At 37.0% G+C, this 24,022-nt stretch overlaps 2 long non-coding RNA genes across 4 annotated transcripts in view; one reads left to right on the top strand and one right to left on the bottom strand.

Annotated features, from left to right (window-relative positions):
• Positions 1-14,656, bottom strand: part of LOC105487023 (uncharacterized) — a 28,687-nt gene extending 14,031 nt beyond the window's left edge. Inside the window, exon 1 of the long non-coding RNA XR_011610758.1 lies at positions 14,565-14,656. This is a non-coding gene — a long non-coding RNA (uncharacterized lncRNA). The remainder of the gene's footprint in view (positions 1-14,564) is intronic.
• LOC105487024 (uncharacterized) overlaps positions 1-22,620 on the top strand; it is a 46,963-nt gene extending 24,343 nt beyond the window's left edge. For all 3 annotated transcript variants that reach the window (XR_003019269.2, XR_011610757.1, XR_003019268.2), the window contains exon 3: positions 19,165-22,620. This is a non-coding gene — a long non-coding RNA (uncharacterized lncRNA). The remainder of the gene's footprint in view (positions 1-19,164) is intronic.
• The last annotated feature ends 1,402 nt before the right edge of the window (positions 22,621-24,022 follow it).

The raw sequence follows: 24,022 nt of genomic DNA, 5'->3' as shown, positions 1-24,022 counted from the left end.
CTCATTGGTCAGAACTAGTCACATGACTGTGGTCTACTAAGAGGGAGAAAGATAGGAAGAGCCTAGAGGACAGAGAAATTGGATGGCGATGAACAGGACTAATGACTACAACTGTGGAACTCTTTATTATTGTAAAAGCTATAACTAGCTTGTAGAATTACATTCTGGAAAACTGCAGCAGATGAGTTTCCAGCCCTTCCAGCTCTGAAAGTCTGCAATTTTATGATCCAATTACACAAAACATTTCCCCCTTTATAAGTTAGTGTGTGTGCTTCTCCAGGAGAAACCAGTTTTTCTTTTTTTGAAAAATTGTGGTAAAATATGTATAATATAAAAGAACACACCTTATTTTATAAGCTAAAGTGTTATATCAGATGAACCTTTGAATTGACTAAAAGACCTTTTAGGAGAGCTGGTTCATATTCAAAGCATATCTTCACACCAGTCACTGCACAGAAACCACTTATGTTTTATGTCCAATTGCATACTTTTAGATTAACAGAGAAAAATGAGGGTTGTATGAGACTAAATCCCATTGAAGACCAGAATCTACGCAATTATCTCTTGGCGGGGGTTCAGGGACAATTTGTGAGCCCTTTGCTTAGGGGCCTTTCTTCTATCCACTTTCTGTTGCCTGTTAAGTTTCCAAATATAAGAGGAAAATGATTTTAAGTTAAGTTTCCAAATATAAGAGGAAATATAGGAGGAAATGATTTTAAGTTTCCAAATATAAGAGGAAAAATGATTCACCTGCTAGAAACATAATATATATGTATTAGGCAAACTGGCATCCTCTACATTTAAACTATGCGATTACATATATGTATTTGTGTATGTGTGTGTGTGTATATATATATAGTTGACTATATATATTTAATTAATCTGAAACCGCCTTCCCAGATCTCCCCACAAAAATGTCTCAGGTGCTGGGAATACAAATAGGTAATGTCCTCACCATCCTTTCTCCCTGTTACTCACCTACTTCTTGTGACTTATTTTTGAGCCATAAAATATCTTCATTTTCTAAAGAAATAGGAAAACTGCAGTCTTGCAGAAATGAAAAGCTTGTGTTTAGCATGGTTTAATTTTTTTAGTGTGGGGATACAATTTTTCATATTTGGGTGAGCTGCTGGCTTGTCTCCAATAAGAGAAGTTCAATTTATCTACAGTTCATTCTGAACGACTGCCTATTGGGGACCTCGGTGGCCAGGGTAGTATTTAATTTGTCCCAGAACAGCCTGAGGCTATGATAAATTCCCAGCCTTCTACCTCTCTCCCCTTAATACACATGTGATTTGTTGACGTGTTTATATAACATTCTGGGAATAGAGGCTGATTTATAAACATTTTGTAATGCAAAATAGATTTGAGCACAGCACTGTGCAAGTCATAGTTTGTGAATTGCTAATAGGCCGCGAGTTTGGCTTAAATATACATCACATCCTGAGACATTAATCAATTCCTAGAGCTGAGTGAACACAAGGCTTGTCCTTCTGGGACACAAGATGCCTATTTTGAAGAAAGGAATTATAATAAGGAGCACATAGGCATTCTAGACCTTGAAGCTCTTAGCAGCAGCATCTTTTGTTTCATTTTTGAATGAAAAGCATTTGAAAGAAGAAGCTCGTGGTAGATTCAGTCTGACTTTTTTTTAAAAAAAGGATAAATACAGTGGTTTTACATTTATATGAAATATCCAATTGTTTGGCTATTTGTTGATTCCCAAATATTTGGTCCTTGGACAACATAATGAGAAACTCCTCTTCTATGTAAAATCTCTCCAAGGCCAAGCCCATCATGAAAAATTAATGGATTTATGAGTGGGAGAAAATGGAATCTTTTTTTTTTCTTTTCTCTTTGTGTTTTGTTGTTACATACTGCTAAAACACTGATGCTTTTTCTTGGTCTATGTTTCCAATATACTAGATTTTTTAAAAAAATTCTGTTATATTAAAATATATTTGGCATTCTTGAAGATGCCATATTTACATTCACAACACCTTTAAAGTGCTTTCTCATATATCCTTTAGTGATCTGTTCAGCAGCATGTGAAAAATCTTATGCATCCTGGTATCCTCTGCATTTTAAAGATGTGATAACAGATTTAGAGTTTAAATTACTAGTCAAGGATATTTAGCTAGGAAGTGGTGGAACTGGGATAGAAAATCAGATATTTGCATTACTAGTTTAGGGCTCTCTCTGATTGTGGTAATTGTTAATGCAATTATTTCCTTGGTTATATATTTTACATTTTTTTAAAATAAAGTGATTCCTCAGGCTTTAAAACTGGTAATGATCTCTCCAATAAAAGTATGTTGCAAAAAAAGAAAGTACATTACTAAAATTAAAAAAAAAATGTTATAGAGTACACACTGTATTAAATCTAGAGAATTTAAGAACTTTTGAATTTCCCTTTAGTGTCTTTGTTCCAAGGTCCAGTGTTCTGGCTAGTTGAGGCCTGACCCAGGGGTGGGAACATTCAGAATTTCTCTATGAAAATCTGTTTTGGGGAACACTTACCTAGCATGCTAGTTGTTTTCTTCCATATGAAGGGAACTCAGTGAATCTGCAGACCTTAGTCTATCTCTTGGGGGACACATCAGACTATAGCAGGCCCCCATGTCTTCCTTCATCCATTCTTTTAATACATTAATTCATTTGTTCATTGTCCTCCCTCCCTCCCTTATTCCTTCCCATTCTTTCTTTATTCCCTTCTTTCCCTCTCCTCTCCCACTTCATCTATTTATTCTATTAACATCTTTCTGACATTTTTCTTGCATGTTGGCTTACTTCAATCTAGAGAAGGAGGAGGAGTGACTTATCTGCTTAGTACATTTGAAAAGAGTGAACAGGGTATAGGCGTGCTCAGCTCTCCTACTTTCATCTAGTTTTTGAAAGAATCTTCCTGCTCTGCTCCTCCAAGGCTAGGCTCTTCCCCTGTGAGGGACAGGAAGGGGGAGCTTATCCTAGTTCACTGAGGCTGAGATTAGATTGGTAAGTCTGCCTAATTCCCAGATACACACATCAACTGGCCCTCCTCAGCTTTTATCTGTCAAAATGAGATATATGGGCAACCACCTGTCACTCCTTGGCCTTATTTTTTTTAATTTGTTCAAATCCTGGGGAAATTACAGACGTGCCATTTATTGAGCAGGCTTAAAGATGTTAATAGCTGTAAACCCAGGATTTGGATATCTTGTGAACTATATTCATTTTTAACTTTGGAGCATTTTTCTAGACAAATGTATTTCAAAAGCCTGCAATATAGGTAGTAATAATAATAATTGCAGCTGACATCGATACTGTGGTAAATACTTTACTTGTTTTATCTCATTGAATCTTCATTATACTAGTTTTGATGAATACATGTATTGTCTTCAGCTTTCAGATAAACAACTGAGATTTGAGTCTTGTATCTTCTCTGAATGAAAATATTTCCCTTTATTGATAAAGCATCATAAAAATGGTACTGTCTAAAGCAGAAAAGGATAATTGGATGGGGAAGGATTCTATGCTGTGACCTCAAGATTGAAACTCTTATTGCAAAAAATATAACTGAGAAAGTTATTGCAGTGAAAGAGATCTGACTTAACTGACTCCATCTTCCTTCTAACCTCCAAGCTATCCTCATTCATTCCTGCATATAGGCCAAACTGACTTTGGAAGGAACTTAGTTAATAGTTTAACTTTGAAACAAAGATGGTAACTGCCCTTTGCCAAAACAAACCCCTTGCCTGCCTAGGGACTAGACTGCCTGTGTAAGACTAACAGAATAGCTACAAGATTAGAAATTATGGTTTAGGAGTCATGCAGCTGAAGGCTGCAAGATTCTGAGCTTCCTCAAATTGTTCCTCAGGATAACATCACTATTATAAAACCTAAGATCAGTGCTTGAAGTATTTTGCACACCCCACACTTAGTGGATCACCTGGCACCAACCAGATCAATAAACAGGTTCTTCTGTTCTTGCCACCACCTAGGAACTGACTCAGTGCAGGAGAATAGCTTCCACTCCCTATGATTTCATCTTTGATATGACCAATTAGCACTCCCCACTTTCCAACCCCCTACCCACCAAATTGTACTTAACAACTCCATCCCCAAATTTTCGGAGAGATTGATTTGAGTAATAACTCCATCTCCCACGTGCTGTGGCCAGCCTCATGTCAGTTAAACTCTTTCTTTACTGAAATGCTGTGGTCTTTACTTGTGCAGCAGGCAGGAAGAACCTATTGGGCAGTTACAAGTTCCCACTTTAGAAATAAATAACTTATTCCCCAGGCTGTTGTCAAGCTCTGGCTGTCACCCTTCAGCTGTTAACCCTCTTGGGGACAGGCAGCAGGCAGTAGGCAGTAGTTTGCTCATTCATACTTGCTCTAGACAATGGAGGCCCATTGAAAGCTTTTGCACAAAACTTGTTCGTTCTCCATGACACCGCAGGGCATTTTGCCTACACCATTATTTCCCTTCTTTTACTTTCAGGCCTTCCTTTCATTCATTATTTCTGCTGTAACAAAATACCTGACATGGGGTAATATATAAACAACAGAAATTTATTTCTTACACTTCTGGAGATGGGGAAGTCTATAATCAAAGTGCCAGCATGTTGAGATTCTAATAGAGCCAAGTTTCTCTGCTTCTAAGATGTTACTTTGTTGCTGCATCTTCTGGAGATTAAACACTGTGTCCTTACATGACAAAAAAAAAAAAAAAAACCTGAACCCACTCTCTCTAGGCTTTTGTAAGGAACCTGGTTCCATCCATGAGGGCTTCCCCATCATGACTTAATCGTCTCTTAAAGGCCTCTCCTCTTAATGCTATCACATTGCCCATTACATTTTATCACATGAATTTTGGGGGACAAATCAGATCATAGCAGGCCCCAGTTTCTTCCTTCATCCATTCTTTTATACATTCATTCATTTGTTCATTGTCCTCTTTCCTTCCTTTCTTTCTGCCCTTCCATTCTTTACTCCCTTCCATTCCCTCTCTCTCCCCTCCCATTTCTTCTACATATCCTAGTAACATCTTTCTGACATTTTTCTTGCCCGTTACTGAAGCCTTGATCTGGATCATTGACTCTTCCCCCTTCTGCTTTGACTGTCTCAACAACTGCAATTTTGTCTCCTGGTAAATTAAACTCAAGCAATTGCTGGCAGAAAAGCAGCTCTTAAATGACCGTGTAAGTTATTTCTCACTGGGGCTCTTTTCCCCCCTCACGTTTATGAGATAATTGGAAATAAATCTGTGAGAATTAAAAAAAGGGAGTGAAAAGATACTAAGATAATTTTATACCAGAATCCATTAGAATCTCTTACAACTTTTAACTTCTGTACCTGAATATGTGGCTAAATTTCTTCACTACTGCTTATATTTTAAATAATAGTCTTCTGGGATAGATGTTTGAGAATGAAGTATAAGCCATATAGAAAAATGTTGTAGACTCAGATTTAACTGTCACAATACATCTTAATTCATAAACAGTAAATATTTAATTACTTGACATTGTCAGAAAATGATATATTCTGCTTAATCAAAAATTCTGTTTACTAAAGCATGCTAAATACTCTAGATATACATTATCAATTTCAAAGAAAAATATTAAAACTTTTACTGAAGTAAATAAATTTTTTGATTATTCAAAATGTTTTATCTCTAGATTCAGACTGATTGGTCTAGAAGCCCAGCACTATTGCATCTTGGAGTGAATATCAAACTTTCTAAGCTTCATGTATCTCATCTACAAAATGGGGAATATGATAATTTCTAACCTCATGGAATTATGGTACAAACTAAATAGAAATAATTTACATCACATACTTGGAATGGCTTCAGAGCATATAATAGGTGTGGTGAATTTCAAAGTGGAGCTTAGTTCGCATTCCATTGACAGCTGCTACACTTAGTGATTTACTTCCAATGAATAGGCCATGGAAGTTTTCATGATATGTCATTTCCTGTGCTAGTCATTTCCTGTGTCCTGGTTGCTCTCTTGGGTCATTTGCTCCAGGGAGAAACCAACTGTATGTAACTAGGGCACTTAGCTGCTGAATTGAGAGGCGCATGTGGTGAGGAACTAAGGTCTTCAGTAAATAACTAGCAATGAATTGAATCCTGCCAACAACCATGTGAACAAGTTTATAAGCAGACCCTACAGATTTCACATGACTAAACTGTCATCATCTTGACGGCAACCTCATGAGAAACCCGGAGCTAGGATTACCCAGCTTGCCACTTCTGGACTCATAACCCTCAAAAACTGTGAGAGATAATAAGTATTTGTTGCTTTATGTTTGGGCATTGTTTGTTATACAGCAGCAGATGATGATTAATGTAATAAGCACTTAAGATTTGTTAGTCATTATTATTATTCCTTCACTCTCAGTAGTTGTTTTGAGGCACCTGAGCACACCCATCTTTTAATTTGAGTCCTATAAAGCTCCAGTTGGTTAAAGCTGGACAAATCCTTTTGTGTAAGTGCTTTGACCGGATTTTGAGGTGGTTTCTAAATTTAGAACTAGCGATGAGTTAAATGCTCTCACTGTGTAAAGAACAGCTTGATAACTTTACTTTCTAGAGCAGGATGATAATTTTAAAGAAATTGACAAAAGATACTACTGCTCAAGTTTCACCGATGTCCAAAATAAAGGGGTGAACATGTGTTCACCTGCTATATATAAGTACACTTCACGTGCCATGAGTCTACTTATTCCCCTTGATCAAATGAGAGCCCCAAAGCTCAGAGAATGTAAATCAGTTTCTAAGATGCTACAGGAATAAGACCGCAGAATGAGGATTTGGACCTGGTTGTATCTGACTTCAAATCTGGTGTTCTGGTTACCTTATGCCTCTGAGGAAGGAAAGATGAGATCAGAGCCCAGATTCAAATTGCATCAGGCAACTCTCTTATAGTTAGACTGTTCTGTTAATGAAGTAGGACCCCAATCTTGTTCCTAGTGAAGGCCAATGGTTCTGATATCCCTGTGCACGCACACACACACACACACACACACACACACACACACACACACACACACAATTACAGCTAGATATCACAGGCTTGATCCCAGTGAGACTTTTTCCAATGGTATGTGGAAGGTCTTGATGAAGAATAGAGGAGACCAGATGAGCATATGGATGACTCAGTACAACCTATCACATTGTTAGGAAATTCAATTTCAGGCCATACTTGCCTTGCTGAGAATGAGTCAGTTGTTCTTTCTCTTCTCTAATACTTCAAAGGTTTACCTGAACAAGGTTGTCATAGGAAATGGAAGAGCATAAAGAATAATGAAAACAGTCCAAGAACAGCATTTTGGCATTCACCAAACATGGAGTTCAGTGTCATTTCACTATATTCTCCATGAAATAAGATTTTCCAAGAATATATTTTTTTTAGCATACAAAGGGGTAAACTGATAGTCTGAACTTATAAGTATGTCTTTTTTGGGGGGAAAGGTGCTCTAAATCAGTTTTTTAATAGTGTAGACATTTTAAAGTTCTTTCTACTAAGGGATTTGAGTGATTCCTTTCCCTCTCTAACAAATGGCTTGGCATTTCTACTGTATGATTGTTGTTTATTTTCAAAGTAGGCATCTCAACCACTAATCACTTAAGAAAAAGGATTCTATCATATCTTACCAAATCAATACTTGATAATAGTAAAGTTCCAACTACTGCCCAGTCATTAGAGGTCTGATATCTAACCTCTGGAGTATTATTTCTTAAAAGTAAACTCAGAGGCTGGGAAACATGGTCATGTAATTCTAGAAATGATAGCTAGTAACTTTATTTAGGTCAGCTTTACAGTCTTGAGGGAATGGAAGGCTACCACTCAAATGTCTCTTGGCTACTCATGGGTCAGTCTAACCATGGAACACTTTGTTTCAGCAATGACTAACTGTCTAAGAAAGGATGGCAAAGCTAGCTATTGCCTGTATTTTAAACATCAGGAAACTTCTGGAGTTAGTTCCAGATTACCCATCCCTATTGTGAATCACAAAGAAGTAAACTTGGTAATAGACAGTTGAAAATACATGTGTTATCCAAAGAACAGGGCATTTAGGAGACCTGAACATTCCCATTCTTATTTCTTGGCTGAGAGACCTAGAAGAAGACTTTTGGTTTTGAAACAGAATCTGCCAGTTACTTGCCATGTGACCTTAGACAAGCCACCTCCCCTCTCTAAGGCTTCATACTCTCATTTGAAAATCAGAGTGATATTAATAATAATCTCAGAAGGCATCATGAGGTTTTAACAAAATTATATATGTAAAATGATTAAAATAATGCCAGATAGTTGCTAATCACTCAGTCGAAAAAGTAGTTAATAGTAATAACATAGTAGCAACATTAACAATTAGTGCTACAAAGTTATACTTTGTAATTCATCAAACGTTTGATGTGCTATAACTCACACGAAAGTTACACTTTGTTGTTACAAAGTTATTTGCTTTTCACATTTAGAATTACATATGACAAGTTTGTGTGTGTGTATGTTATAGTGGTTGTGGTGATGATGGTGGAGAGGAATGCTTATATGCTGGCTATTATCTAGTCCCCTACCTGATGCTAAGTTAAGAGGCCTTGAGGCAAGGATCTGTTGGCTCTTTATATCTGGCCCAGGCTGCCATGTATATCTGCTCAGGATCTACAATGACCACAGTTAGAAAGACTCTCAGTAATTCAATGGGAATTGAGAGTTGACTCAAGTTTTATCACATTTTACTTCTCAGTTGCATTGGACATAGTATACCATCTGCTTCCTGAAACACTTTTCACTTGGCTTCAGGGACGTGTTGGCTTGGCTCCCTTGCTACCTCACTCATCACTCCTTCCCATTTCTCCTCATCATCTTAATCTCTTATTTTCAGAGTGTCCTGGGACTGTATTTGATATTTAGGGCATTTATTCGCTTCTCTATCTGTAGTCACTCCCTGAGTAATATCATCCATTCTGAGATCTCATAAAGCCATCTCTGTCCTAATCATTTTAAAATTTGTATGTCTAGCAAAGAACTTGTTCTTGAATTCCAGACTCTTACCCAGCAGCCTACTTGAAACATCCACTTGGATATTTGAGGGGCATTTCAAACTTATCTTGTCCCAAACTAACCTCCTGAATTCCTTCCCTGCTCCTCCTGCACTCTTCCCTATTTCACTAAGTGCCAACTATCTCCTTACCCTTTTGAGGCCACAAATACTGCAATGTTTAACTCCTTTTCTGCCTTACACTGCACATAAATAATCTATGGAAATTCTGTCAGCTCTGTCTTCAAAATATGAGTGGGATCCAACAGCCTCTCACCATTTCCATGGTTTCTTTCCAAGTCCAAGTTATCTGTAGTTTTATATGTAGATTATTATAATAACCTCTTAATTATCTTTACCTACTTCACTGACCATATCTTGTCTATTTTCAAGTCAACAGCTACAGTGATCTTTCCAAGCGGTTGAATCTGAGTTTGTCACTCTTTTATTTTAATTCCTCCAAGAATCTCTCAGCACTCAAAGTCAAGCATTTACAATGGCCCACAGGGCCCTAGTGACCTATTTCTTCTACCTCTGCCTCTTTAACTTCATTTCTCATTCACTGTCTAATTCTATTGCAATTTAACCTCTTTATCTTCTTTGAGCAAGTGGTCGTACTCTGACCCCACAGGCCCTTTGCACTTGCTGTCCCATCTGCCTGGGACACACACACACACACACACACACACACACACACTTTGTCTTTCTCTCTCTCACTGGATATACTGAATGAAATCATAGGTCCATCTATCTTTCTACCTTTGCCCTGAACAATATTCCCTCTCTCTCCACATTAAACTGCTCTTAAACTTTTTCCTGCTACAGCATTTAAAACTGCTTGATTTTATAGAAAGATAGAATAAATATTCATTCACACATTCACATACATAGATGAGTTATAATTTATTTTCTCTACTTCTATCAGAATGTAAGCTACATAGATGGTATTTACATTTACATTCTGCTTATTGCTGTATTCCCAGATCTTAGAAAAAATGCTTGACATGAAATAGGTACTTAATGAATATTTGTTGAATGAATACATGAATAAATTAAATCTTTATCAAGCTGAAATTATTCCTACCGGAGGCACTACTCTTGAAAACCTTACCAGCCACAGATTTTTCTCGCATTGCAAAGGACCTTAGACACTCAGTGTATCCTCCTAATTTTGCAAGTGAGTATTCAGAGACCCAGAAATAAATAGTGGTTGTCTTAGGCCTTGGAGTAAGTAAGTAAAATATTAAGGTCCAGACTGTCAGTTTCTTAACTCTTACTCAGTATGGTGTTCTCTAGTCTTAAGACATGTCAGAAACCTCCAAAAGAAATTGTAGAGGGCCTAATATTGGTGATAACGTGAATATTACATCAACAGGAAGAAATCCAGGGCTTGACAAGGACACTTGAAACACCAATAAGCAGCAGAGTTCACTGTGAAATTAGGGAAGGAAAAAAATAACAGATGCTGGTGACATTGCAGAGAAAAGGGAACAATTATACACCATCGGTGGGAATGTAAATTAGTTCAACCATAATGGAAAACAGTGTGGTGATTCCTCAAAGATCTAAAAACAGAACTACCATTCAACCCAGAAATTCCTTTACTGTGGGTATACCCAGAGGAATATAAATCATTCTACCATAAAGACACATGCATGCAAATGTTCATTGCATCACTATTCACAATGGCAAAGACGTGGAATCAACCTAAATGTTCATCAGTGACAGACTGGATAAAGAAAATGTGGGACATATACACCATGGAATACTATATAGCAAGATCTCACCTTTCATGGGAATATAAATGGAGCTGGAGTCCATTATCCTTAGAAACCTAATGCAGGAACAGAAAACCAAATATCACATGTTCTTACTTATAAGCGGGAGTTAAGTGATGAGAACTCATGGACACAAAAAAAGGAACAACATACATTGGGGCCTACCTGAGGGTGGAGGCTAAGAGGAGGGAGAGGAGCAGAAAAAATAGCTATTCAGTACTAGGCTTAGTACCTGGGTGATGAAATAGTCTGTAAATTAACCCCTTTTACACAAGTTTATGTATATAACAAACTTGCACGTGTACCCCTGAACCTAAAATAAAAGTTAAAAAACAAAAATAATAAAATGCAAAGTGTGATTCTAAAAGGAAAGGTCATAGAGACTGAAGTAAGGTTTGTACATTGGCAATTGGTTAATTTGTTCATAATCCACTGCTTATGCCAATTCCTGTCCTAGAGGCTGAAGGAGACAGACAAACTGTACTTAATGCACCAGGGGCTGACATTCTTTTTAGTTGGGTGAGTAGGAGATGTGGAACAAGGTATACTTGAGGACGATTTCACAGAAAAAGTGAGATTTGGATGAAATCTCAGAAACTAAGTGGACCCCAATAGGTAGAGGAGGAGTGAGGAGGTGGAAAGATAGCAAGCAGCATGGGCAAAGTCATAGTGGTATGATAGTGCATATATTCAGGGACTAAACAGTAGCCAATAGGACAGGAGAGGAAGGCTAGTGGAAGGGGTAAGGAGGAGAGAGAGGACTGGGAAGACGGGCTGAGGCCAGATGGCACATGGTATCTTAGAGCTTGAACCTCTAAACACCTTGCTGAAGGAGGGTCTCTCTCTCTCTCTCTTTCTTTCTCATTCTCTTCTCTTCTTTCTTTCTTTCTTTCTTCTTTTCTCTTTCTTTCTTTCTTTCTTTCTTTCTTTCTTTCTTTCTTTTTTCTTTCTTTCATTTTTTGTTAAAACTCAAAAAGGCTTTTAATGCTATTCTGATACTCCCCCAACTTTCTTAGATACCAATTTTTCTATTATTTGCTTCTGGAGATTCTAAGCAAATTTTCAAGTGCTTCTATTATGAGGAAAATAATAAGATTTTTACATTAATATATGTCACATGCACAGATGAAGTTTAGCAGGGCCCAAACCTGGTTTTAATGTACAATGTATAAGCATGTTGTGAGAGAAGATTGTAAGAATAAAAATATATCATGTATTGTACATTCCGATCTGTAACTCTTTTCAGAGAAAGGAATGTATAAATTTATTTATTTATATGCCTAAGTCTTAATGCAGAGAACATTTTATTTATATTATAAAAATCCCAGGTGAGGAGCCAACAGAGTAATTTTAAAGTATCAAAGAGGAGTTTAGATGGTATAAATTACATTCAAGGAAAAGATAAGTATTAAATTTTTGTAGCATGATTCTCCTTTACATTACCGTAAAATGAAGGAAAACAATAAAAACTCCCAGAAAGTCCTGAAAAGCCAGTGATTCTTTTTTTAAAAAAGTTGAGTGGTCTGTGTATATTACTGTGATTAATCAAAATGATACAATATTTATTTGCATTTGTCAGGCAAGGTGCTGGAATTTTCTTAGTAGATGTTAGTGAAGATAGGAACACAGTGTAGCAGCAACACTGTCTCCTTCCTTTTAATTGACAAATAACTACAGAAAGAACAGTCAGAAATTGGAAGAGAGCAGGGAAAGTAGATGAATTCTTCCCAGATGATGCAGGGACCCTGTTCATGGAATTCTGGTCACGTAGTCTAGAGCTCAGACCTGCCTTGGTTTAATCAGCTTGCTGAACATTACGGTTGAGTATAGCCATGTTGATCCAGGTCTCTACATACATAATTTATTAACCCCTAAATTAGGTCCCATTGTTTGACACGTTATATTGAAGGCACAATGGTGAGAATATGGTGTTGTATGAGGTTTATGTACGTATGTGTCTCTGTATATACTTAAAAAATTATACATAAAGCTCCAGTGTTGACACATATCACCCTATCCCAGGCATTTGATGAATACAGAACCATATTGGATGTTAAGCAGGATATTGACTTCCTCTATTGTAACAATTATGTGGGCCCAGCTTTGCTGAAAATAAGGCCCATCCACCCTTGCAGAATTGAATAAGTCACAAGGATACAGCCCTTAACACCTTTCCTGATTGTGAGCAAGGTCTGCACTAATTCATCAAGTCCTGCAGTGAGGGATTCCACAAGAGCTGCTCGTGACAAGCACAACAGAGACAAGTATTTAAAACCCAAGGATTTTGGACACATTTTTTTCAATGCTTTTTGGAAAATTTTGGCAAAAAAATACAATTTTTGTTTCTTTGTTTTCCATCCGTGGTCAAAAGAAAGAAATTCAAAAAAATGTAAGGAGTTGGAGTGAAAAAGTGGCAGGCAAACCTGAAACACACTCATTTTTATGATATGTGATACTTAGACATTAGCAATTTCATAACCAAACCCAGATTAGGACCAGAGAAAATGCTTGTAATTATATTGCCAGTGAAGTGGCCCCAAAAAATGAAATTTTTTGAATTCCACCCATGATTTTTTACTCTGATTAAAGTACAATTAAAATATTAAGAAAAATTCAAAATTGCTTCACAACTGGTTTTAGAGTGGCAGTGTTCTTTATGTAAAGCATTATGTTTGTCAATAACGTACACATTTGGCCTTGTAGTCCTCTTTGCTGATTCCTGACACTAAGAGGAGAACCTGGTTTTCTGAGGTGATGATATTTATAGTTCGGCATCATCAAAAAGCAATTCCTTGCTTATTTGGGATTCGAAGCCCAGCCAGGTCTCCCTTGTGACTCATTCAGCATTCATCCGGGGATCTATGCTTGCCTGCCTGTGCAGCGTTCTCATGAATCATTAATTCCTTTTGAACTCAGCAATGCCAGAGTCACTTTCCATCAACCCGCCCACTCAGCTGAATTGTGCCAGCCTCTTTTGCGCAAAGCATCACACTGCTGTTGTAAGATTGATTGGGTGTTGAGCCACCGCCACAAAGACAAAGGAGGTCAGATTCAGCCCCTGCAGTTTGCTTTTAAGACCTGATGTCATCATCATCCTGGCTTCCAGAGCTGATGCTGATAAAATTTTCTGGGACCTACCTATGTGTAACCCATGTCTTGTTGAACTAACTTTATTAGCACCTCATCACTGATAATGCAATAACATATTAATGATGTGTTGCTCTTACCCTTTGTCTGCAAAGCAAAAGAGTTGAAACTAAAATGACATGGTGAGCCAGATCAGTCTGATGTGTAGCAAACCCTGTATTGTGGCATCTTTCTTATTCCCTGACTGCTTTTCTCTGGGATGATAGGGCAGGCATGACCGGAGTGCTGGCCAGACGTCCAACACAGGGTACTGCTCTAGGCTTGGGAGTTTGCAACTCAGGAAACCAGCATGGCTACTCATAAGGGTCAGAATATGGGCAAGTCAGAGAGCAAGCTCAAATCTAGTCCATATGTCCATAAGTGAGCATGTAAGTAAAAATTTGTGACCAAGCCAGGGGATCAGGTGTAAGACAGGGAGACGGACTCAGCATAGGCTCAAGGGCAGGGTCAGGGAAGCTGGATTTCAGACAATTATGAAGAAGAGGCTGTTGTGATGGTGGCTTTCTAAAATTGATTGCCCACAGAGTTGCATGTATTAGGTTGGCCTAGTTTAGAAGCACAAAGTAGGGGGTTGGTAATATGCAAAATACTGGAGAGGTTGAAAACTTACTTAGGTAGTGTTGGATTACGTGACTCCCCAGTGGCTCTTTAGTACCTGGAGTTAGAGATAAGTCAGATGTGGCCCCTGCCTGTGTTCACCATCTGCACAAAGAGACAGAAATGTAAATAAAAATATTACAACACTCACAGGATTGCTGGGATGTAATAGTCTCATTCTACCAAGAAGGTAGTAATAATGGCTGACATTTATTGAAAACTCACTGTATACCACCAGGTACTATGTTGATTGCTTTACCTATATTTCCTATTGTATACCACCAGGTACTATGTTGATTGCTTTACCACATTAAATTCTTACAACCATATGAGGCAGTGCTATTATTTCTATTTTATAGATTAAGCAAATGGAGGGTAAAAGAATTTAAACAATAACCATCCAATGTTGCACAGCTAATTAGTGGTGAAGTCTAACTCTGACTTAGACCTTGACCTCTACATTAGTCTGTTCTGGGAGACACATTTTAAGATGGATGTTGGGAAATATGGAACTTGACAGGAGTGTTAAGAATGGTGTGGAGATGGGAATCCACAATCTATGAACACGTGTCTCCTCAACCCCTTCCAATGAGTCTGCTGAGACTGAACATAAAGGGCTAGAGGGGGAAGTACACACTCTGGCTTTAGGTGTGAATGATGAATGGGTGTGGCAGACAGTTTCATTTGGTATAGAAGGAAAAGAGATTCATCTGCAGATTCCCAAACCACTTACTTGGCTCTGAGTGCCGGGTTCCTCTGGCACCTCAGCAGAATGTTGGAGTAACTGATAGATCTCGGGAAGTTCTGCTAGTGAACAACAACTACAAAGATAAGAGCATCTAAGTCATGTTGATTTAGGAGAAGACATTTAATAGAACTCTCCACATTTGAAGAGTTGTCATATGCAAGAGAAAAAATAAATTTGTCTCTTGTGACTCTAATGAATGCAGCTGAGACCAATGATTAGAAATGATGGGAGGCAGATTGCAACTCAGTAAAAAATTATTTTTCAACAACTAAAGCTAACAAATACAGAAGCTTGTGGGAGTGTCAGTTCTTCATCACTAGAGGTATTCACATAGAGACTGTGTCACCTTCTGTTGAGAGGGGTAGTTTTCAAATTTTAGAATTCATAAGAATAATTTCTGGGCATGGCAGCCAGATTCTGATTCAGGAGGTCCTCGTAGGCATCAAGAATGTCTCCTTTTAATAAGCCAACTAGAGGATTCTGATGTGGGTGAGAAATAACAATCTGCAGATTGTAGAAGAGATATCTATTTTAAAAGGAGAAGCTAGATTCCATGATGAAGTTTCCATTCAGCACTCTGTCCAGACCATGTTGATCTATTTCTTCCCAGAGTTCCTGTTGTTTGTATAGTCTTTATCACATAATTTAATATTTGATTACATTTTGTCTCCCTCTTCTAATCGTTTCCCTCATCCCACAAATATTTGCTGATAATTTACCATATGCTGAGCACCATTCTAGGCACTGGGGAGACGTTACAGGGCCAAGCAGACAAGGCAGCCTGACCTTATGCAGCTGATAATCCAGTGAAGGGAGATTTGTAAAACCCCAAATATATCAGGTATTTTATAAATACTTTCCTCCATACAACCAGATGCAAACTCTTTTGGGAAGAACCCTGTCTTAGTATTTTATGTAGTGTCTAGAACAATGCTCTGCAATAACAGGTACTCAAAAGTATATTTTAAAGCAACGATGGAACAGTAAAATGAGAATACACTTGGAGAAAAACAGCAAAACTTTATATTTTCTGCTATAAATCAGGCTAATCTCAATGGTTTAACTGAGGATTTCTTTGTGCTTTAGGATGGAGAATTTTTGTAAGCCAAAGGACTTATTTCTACATTAATAGAAAATGTATCCAGAACAAGTAACACAAGCTTCTTGAGTTTTGCAGGTCACAGGCTTATAGCAATAGTGAAAAACTGAAAGACATCCAGAATACAGATGATGAGGGTTCTTAGCACACCATGGTATAAGACAGTGGCCAACAAACTATTTTTTAAAGGGCCAGGTTATTCAATATTTGGGGGCTGTACGCTCTCTCTCACAACTAGTCAATTCTGCCATTGTAGTATAAAAGCAGCTTAGAAAATATGTAATTGAATGGACTTGTTCTAATAAAACTTTATTTACAAAAACAGGTGAAAGGCTGGATACAGCTCTTAGATCACAGTTTGCAGACTGCTATAAGATAAGTAGTTCAAAGAACTGAGGTGTTTAGCTGAGTGTATTAGTCCATTCTCACTTTGCTATAAAGAAATACTTGAAACTGTGTAACTTATAAAGAAAATCAGTTTAATTGGCTCATGGTGCTGCAGGCTGTGTGGGGAAGCATAGCAGCATCAGCTTCTGGGAAGGTCTCAGGGAACTTAACAGTCATGGTGGAACGCAGAGAAGGAGCCAGGCACTTCACATGGCCGGAGCAGAAGAGAGATGCAGGGAGGTGCCACACACTTATAAACCACCAGATCTCATGAGAACTCTACAACACCAAAGGGGTAATCTGCCCCCATGATCCAGTCACCTTCTACCAGGCCCCAACTCCAACACTGGAGATTACAATTTGACATGAGACTTGGGTGAGGACATAAATTCAAACCATATCTCTTGAAGAAGACAGAAAGAGAATATCATTACTATTTTTCGATATTTGAATCACTTCCCTGCAGAAGAAGGATTTGACCTATACTAGAAAAAACAGAGGATATATGTCTAATATTTTAATAGAATTCTCCAGATGGTTATGAGTTTAATGAGTTTACCAACACTGGAGGTGTTCAAGAAAATATTGAATGCCCAATTCTTGAGACTGTTCCAGAGCAGGCAAGGGAGTCTGGTGAACAATTTGACTAAATGTCCTTTAAGGTCCTTTTCAACCATGGGATGCTGTCATGCATGTGAAGTTTAGTGAACAGAGCAGGGCCTAACACATGCTGAGATTGACATAGAGACACAGGTAAATGATACCCCAGCAATTTCACATGTTAAAATTTATCTATGGTAAATGAATGACTGAGTGAAAAGCAAGCTCTACTAAATGTTAGGTACCCATATTAATAAGCAGGTTAAAAATAGCCAGATTAAAAACAGTTAACATCAGGTAAATATCATTTTTTTTTCAGTTAGCTTGATTTATAGCCTTTTAAGATTATATCTGGGTTAAATGGATTGGTCATTCAAAAACTAAGTGGATAGTTAGTTTAAGAGAGGGAAGACTCCATCCTACCTTTTAGAATTTAAAAAGTTTTAATTTTTTATCTTTTGGACTTCTTGTAAAATTTCTTTGTGTGCCTTATGATGTTTTGCATTTATGAAGTTTTAAATGCTAAAACAGCACAAATTCATCCTCACAAATGGATGTGTAGATCTATAAAATTAATAAACAATGATTTATTGGGAGCCTATTGCTCCACTGAAGAAACTGAGAACCAGACAGTGCCTGAAGGATGAACATGACAAGGAGCTAAATGGTTTAAAATTTGTGGCTATCCTTAATATGCTACCCATGTGTGCCAATGAGGCAAATCTTCAGCCAGCTTGAGCCTGGTCTCCACCTCCCAGTGGAGGGTCAGAAGGGGTGAGTGATTCCAATCAATATCCAGTTGTTAGAGTAACAGCCATGTCGGTTCTGGATGGCTGACTGGATGAAAACATGTTTGTTCTACTTAATGCGACAGTGTCTTGTCAAATTAACAGCCATGGTGGCAGGAACAAGCTTGCTTAATGGGTTAGAGTCAGTTCCACAGAGAATCTATCATCAACATGCAACTGAGAGGAATCCCAAACCTCATTACCAGGGTTTATTTGTAGATAATAACTGAAGGTATGCCATGTACTTACAGCAGGATTTGTTTGGTTTTTTGGCAACTCAGTTTGATGGTCTTTATCAAATGTTGCCCTTTTAACTCCCCAAAACTCTGTATGATCATGCTTAGTCTGTGTTTAAACACACTAAGTAAAGTGCAATATTTAAGCAGCTATGTTAAGATGTTTTAGCAAGATAGAATGATTATTTGAAATAACCACGTATTCGACGTGCAGGGCAGTGGGGAAAAGGAACTACTCCAGTGAGTGCTTTAATCCTGCACTTCTTGGTGAAATTTAAATACACTTTTCCTCCCTAGAGGTGAGCTGTTGTCCCAAAGCCGGAATCATAAACTGCCTGCCAGATTTAACTCACAGTTAAATTGCATTTGGTCCATATAGTTGTGTTTTAAAATTGAAATGCTTGCTATCACTTAGAAAAAAAGAAAATTTCACATGCAGTTCTAGGTGTTTCCTTTCAATGAAAAATTCAGAGAAGTCAGCAGCATGGGCCAGCTTTTCGCAGGGCAGTAGTTTTCTGGAACTGTGTGTTAGTCTGTCTTCTCTAGATAGGTTGAGTGTTCTCCATGGTGTCTACTGTGCCTGCCTTATTCATTTATGTGACCTAACCAGCCCCTTGAAACATTGAAATTTTCCATCTGTGATTAATAGACTAAATCTTGATTTTCTAATCATACTCATATATGAAAAATGCAATATTATGGCTTTACCATGTACAGATATTGTTATGGCACTGTTTGCTTCTTTCTTCTTCTAGTCCTCCAGTCCTCTACCAGTGCCTCCCAGTGGCCTAAACCAGCAGGAGCCATATGAAAAAGAAGTCTGGAAGATGCTAGTCCTTCACAGGAGGATACGAGAATGGCAACGAGAAGATCTGAGGACTACGAGATTTAGGACGAACAAATCTAGGAGCCAGAAGATATACCTGCTAGTAGACGCTATGATCTTAAAAAAGTCTTGAACCAATGTGACCTTCAGAATTTTTCATCTGTAAAATGAAACATTGGGCTAGACGGTCCCTGAAACTTCTTAAAGTCCATGATTCTATGGTGGAAGGGGTTGGTACAGCTTTGATTTCATTGTCTGTTTATACCTGGCTGAGTTCTCTTGTGACATGTGACTGTCCTTCTTAAGAAACTGAAAGACAACCAAGTAGCTGATTATTGAGATACCGAAATGTTTTAGGGAATGCAGAGAATACAGCCTACCTGATATAAAGTCTGACAGCAACAACAAAAATCTCTCTGGGCAACTGTATTTAATAATTAAAACAAAAGGTTTGGAGGAAATATTCAAATTGCCACTTTAACAGGAGATTAATCTGTGGTGAGAATGCTTCAACAGTGATATGGACTGGCATTAGAGCTAAAGAATCCCAGCCTGATTTGATAGTGACTCTAGCTGTTTTATGTTCCTCAGGAATCCCAGGATGTCTTTCAAACAAACAAACAAAACAAACAACAACAATGACATATTATCTTCATCACTTATCAGAGATGATTTTCCCAGAATTGTTGGCTCAAATTTTAGAAGAAGTTCTAGAAACTGATTCAACCTAAAATTAAAACCTGCTAGCTCTTCATGTAAATCATGGAATCATTTGTTTGCTACTGAACCGCATGTTGACATTGAAGTACAGATGTTTGATGTTGAATTCATTCCTCTTTGTATAACAGCAACTACATGATAAACCAGGGGAAAAAATGGCAGCATCTTTTATATCTTCATTTGTTTGAAACAGATAAAAATATTTCATTTTCCTTATTCGATGTCAAATTACCCAATAATGACAAAATCTAAACTTACATTTTCAAGGGATTTTTAAAGTGTATTAAATTTGTAAAGGTAAAGCAATACTTTAAAGTAAATACACAGTTTGAAATATATCAGTTATGGAGCCAACTGAGATGTCAACAATTTAGTAGTTTTTATCTCCGAAAATAGAGAATATTCAGAAGCAGATCCAGAAAGTTTCATTTTAACCTCAGTTGGAACCAGGAAGAGGAACTGAGGTTGCTTACTATCAGATCAAAATACAGTGGACACTGACATTCTTCCACACATTAAGTCATTTGTACTTTCTCTTTGACAAATTTAAAATCTCAGAAGTTAATTGTGGGAGCTAGTCCTGATTCACCAAGATCAACTAGCAGTTGCCGGAACATTTTCTTTCAAAAGCTTGAAAATGAATCAAGTTTACTTGTTAAGATGTCCAGCAAATAGCAAGATAAACATGGTAATATACTCAGTTTTAAATATATAAGTTTATATCAATAATATATTTAAAATAGCGTACTTTAAGGTTACTAATGAATATGTGAAGCAAAACGAAAAATGTTAGTTTGCAAGAGAAACTGATTTTATTTGATGACTTATTTTACTTCAGTAAAATATTGGTTAAGCAGAATAATTGAAAAAAGAAATATCTGAGTAAGCAAAACTTTGATTTGGCTAGAAAATAAAGTAGATTTTTCTTGCACTTGTAGCCTCACTGTTGAGAATTTTAAGAAATGATCCTCCTTGTTTAAATTCAATTGGCCTTTAATGGGCACATAACACATGCTGGGCATTACAGTGGGAGGCTGAAAAGAATACCATAAATAAATAATTCCCCTGGCTCTCAAGGAATTCTTAGACTCAATAAATAGAGTACATTGAACACAAGTGAATTATATATATATATATATAATATATGTGTGTGTGTGTATATATATATATATTTCTAGAATCCTTCAGACTTAAATTCAGTTTCAGAAAAAAAAAAAAAAAAAAAGCTCATTTTGAGTTTCGATTTCCATTGCCTTAGCCTGTAGATGGAAGTGGAGAAGAGCAGAGGAAGGATCACTGGCTTTAGAAGAAGTCTTGAGGATGAAACGAAATAATGTGTGTGAATGCTCTTGGCATAATATATGCTACTTTGCTAATATCAACAGCATTAATATTTATTTATTTATTTATTTATTTATTTATTTATTGTATCAGTCACACGGCAGACATTATTATGTTGACTGTCTCTCTGATAAGAGCTTGCAGATGGGAAGGAAGTTGGATGTCACAGACTTTTTCTTGATTAATCAACCAAACATGCATTGTGTATCTATCAGAGTAAGACTGAACTACATAGGTTGAGTCATACAAACCAGGTTGCTCTGCGAACACATAGGAAGGACATCAAAACCAAATGTTGGGTGCCAGATACTGATTCCTTAAGGAAACCAATATTTGAAGAATGAGGTGAATGTACCATGTGAATGTGGGTACGTTTTTAGACAGTTGTTTGCAATTTAGAGCAGTTGTTTCTATGAAACAAATGAAGGAATTGTTGGTTTCAGAAACTCAGACATCAGTTAAATTTTGAAGTTAGACCAAAAAAGCCTGTAATTATTTATAAACTGAAATAGAATCCTTCTTTTATATAAAATTTTGTCACAAACTATTGGAATGAGCTTACCTAGTATGCATTCTATATAATATAATTATTGAGAAATGGAATCTTAGCACCTGTCTGCCAGTGTTAAATGGCAACTAAGGAGCATTTAATTCATCAAAAATGAACTGAGTTTCTATTAAATTGATAGAGCTGTCAGAGGATGAGGGAATACAAAAGAGATTTCAAAGTTGTCTCTTTTCCAGGAACTTACAATCTGCTGGGAAAGACATAGATACATATGCACATAACTAAACAAAATTAGGTTTAAAATAGAATACGTACAAGTGTTATACAGGTGAGTAAAGTATGGAGCATTTAGTTTTACAATATGTTAAGGATTTAGAAGCAATAATAAACTATGAAGATAAACGGTGATAGTTTAACACTGTCTCTAATTGTCCATTTGGCTCTGGATATTTAAAATAACTTAAGCAGAATTGTTTGTATGCCCGGATGTCAGAATATTGACTGTCTCTTTCCCCTTCCCATTTGTCTTACAATAATTTTTTTACCATCAAATCTTTTCTGCCTATGTTTTTGGATTTTTATAGCCCAACAAAAGGGTGTATATTACTCAGCATTCTGTCAGAATCGCCTAATTTAGGATCTTCAAATTTGAGACGTGGATCTTAGCTGAGGGTTGGAGAGCATTTAAGGTGTTCTTTGCTTTGGATGTCATGACAAATATATGACTTCAGAAAGAATAACAAAAACTTCGATTTCTGCTAAACCTTTCAAAGAAGAAATGCGTTGAATCTATTAAAATCTCAGTTAAAACTCTGACTCTTGTGTATGTTTCAATTGGTTCTTATCCCATTCTCTCTTTGGTTCACACTTCACCAGCCACACTGGCTTTCCTTCTGTCCCTCAAAAAGCTGATTGTTATTTCTTTACTCCTTAGCCTCTTTATCCTGACTGTCTCCAACTCCTCCAGATCTTTGGTCAGTTAGCTACTTCTCATCATTTAGGTTTCAGTCCAAACGTCACCTTTTAGAGAGATCTTGCCTGACCATCTAGCCTTTTGTGCCATTTGTTTTCAGGAACAGGTAAAAGAAAATGTGGTTCAAGTTTATGTTAACAGCAGGAAATATGAGATCCTACAGGAGGAGATCCTGAGGTCAGGTGAGTTTCAGGTGATTGACTTAGTACCCTAACAAGTTCGTTCCTTTTTTAAGTCCAGCTTCCATATCATTATATTCCTCCTACAGCTGGTTCCCCCTTCATGATGGTAAAAATGGTTTCAGGAAAATTCTGGGCCACAAGGCTCCTTGTTAATACCATAAAACTATTTATTTGTTATGGTTCTTCTATAAAAAATTGTTTTTAAACTTTCTCTGATGCCTGCAGTAAACTGGTTTTACATTTTTTGACTGGAACTGAGTCATATGATTATGCTTGAACCAATCATTGATAAAGTAGATGGGAATAATTTATAAATATGAGATATGAGTCATCACCATTTGAACTGAAATCCTTCTCCAAATCATGCATTGCTGTTATTCATCAAGAGATGATGAAGTAAGTGCTGGAGATTCAACCAAAATGTCTACATTTCCCTCAAATATAATCTTATTGTCTTTTTGAGTTTTTACACTCACCACAATTTTAAGTTATATATTTATGTGTGTTGTTATATATATATATATATATATATATATATATATATATGTAATTGTCTGCCTTGCTATCATAATAAAACATCATAAGAGGATAATTTTTGTCTTATTTAATGATGCATTTTTACTTAGAATAATAAAATAGTTGGTGCTCAATAAAATTGTTGAATTAGGGGATGAGCAGGAAACATCACATCATCACTTTCTTGGTCTCTAATGGTCTCCTGACTTCATGAGGATGAGAAACTTCATGAGGATGAGAAGTTATTATTAACTGACTTTTCCTTCTTATTTCCTAGAGTCTCTTAAATTCCTAGAAGGCCCCAGTTACTGGTTGAGGGTTCCTAAACAACAGTAGTTTTATCAGTCTTGGACACTTTTGAAGTAGACTTTGAAGGATAAATAAAATGATAAGTAAGTCATTTTTTTTAAAAAATAGAAGCACAAGAAAAGATGAAAAGGAAATACAAATTGTAGGAAGACATGTTGAAATTGCATGAGGTGTGCAAAGAAATGAAACTAGTCTGGTGTGACTAAACCTGGGAGCTGTAGAGTGACTGGGGCAGTAA

This window comes from Macaca nemestrina, chromosome 12 (genome assembly GCF_043159975.1).
Source record: "Macaca nemestrina isolate mMacNem1 chromosome 12, mMacNem.hap1, whole genome shotgun sequence".
Lineage (NCBI taxonomy): Eukaryota > Metazoa > Chordata > Mammalia > Primates > Cercopithecidae > Macaca > Macaca nemestrina.
The sequence above is the reverse complement of the archived record's forward strand: the minus strand, read 5'-3'. Positions and strand labels throughout refer to the sequence as shown.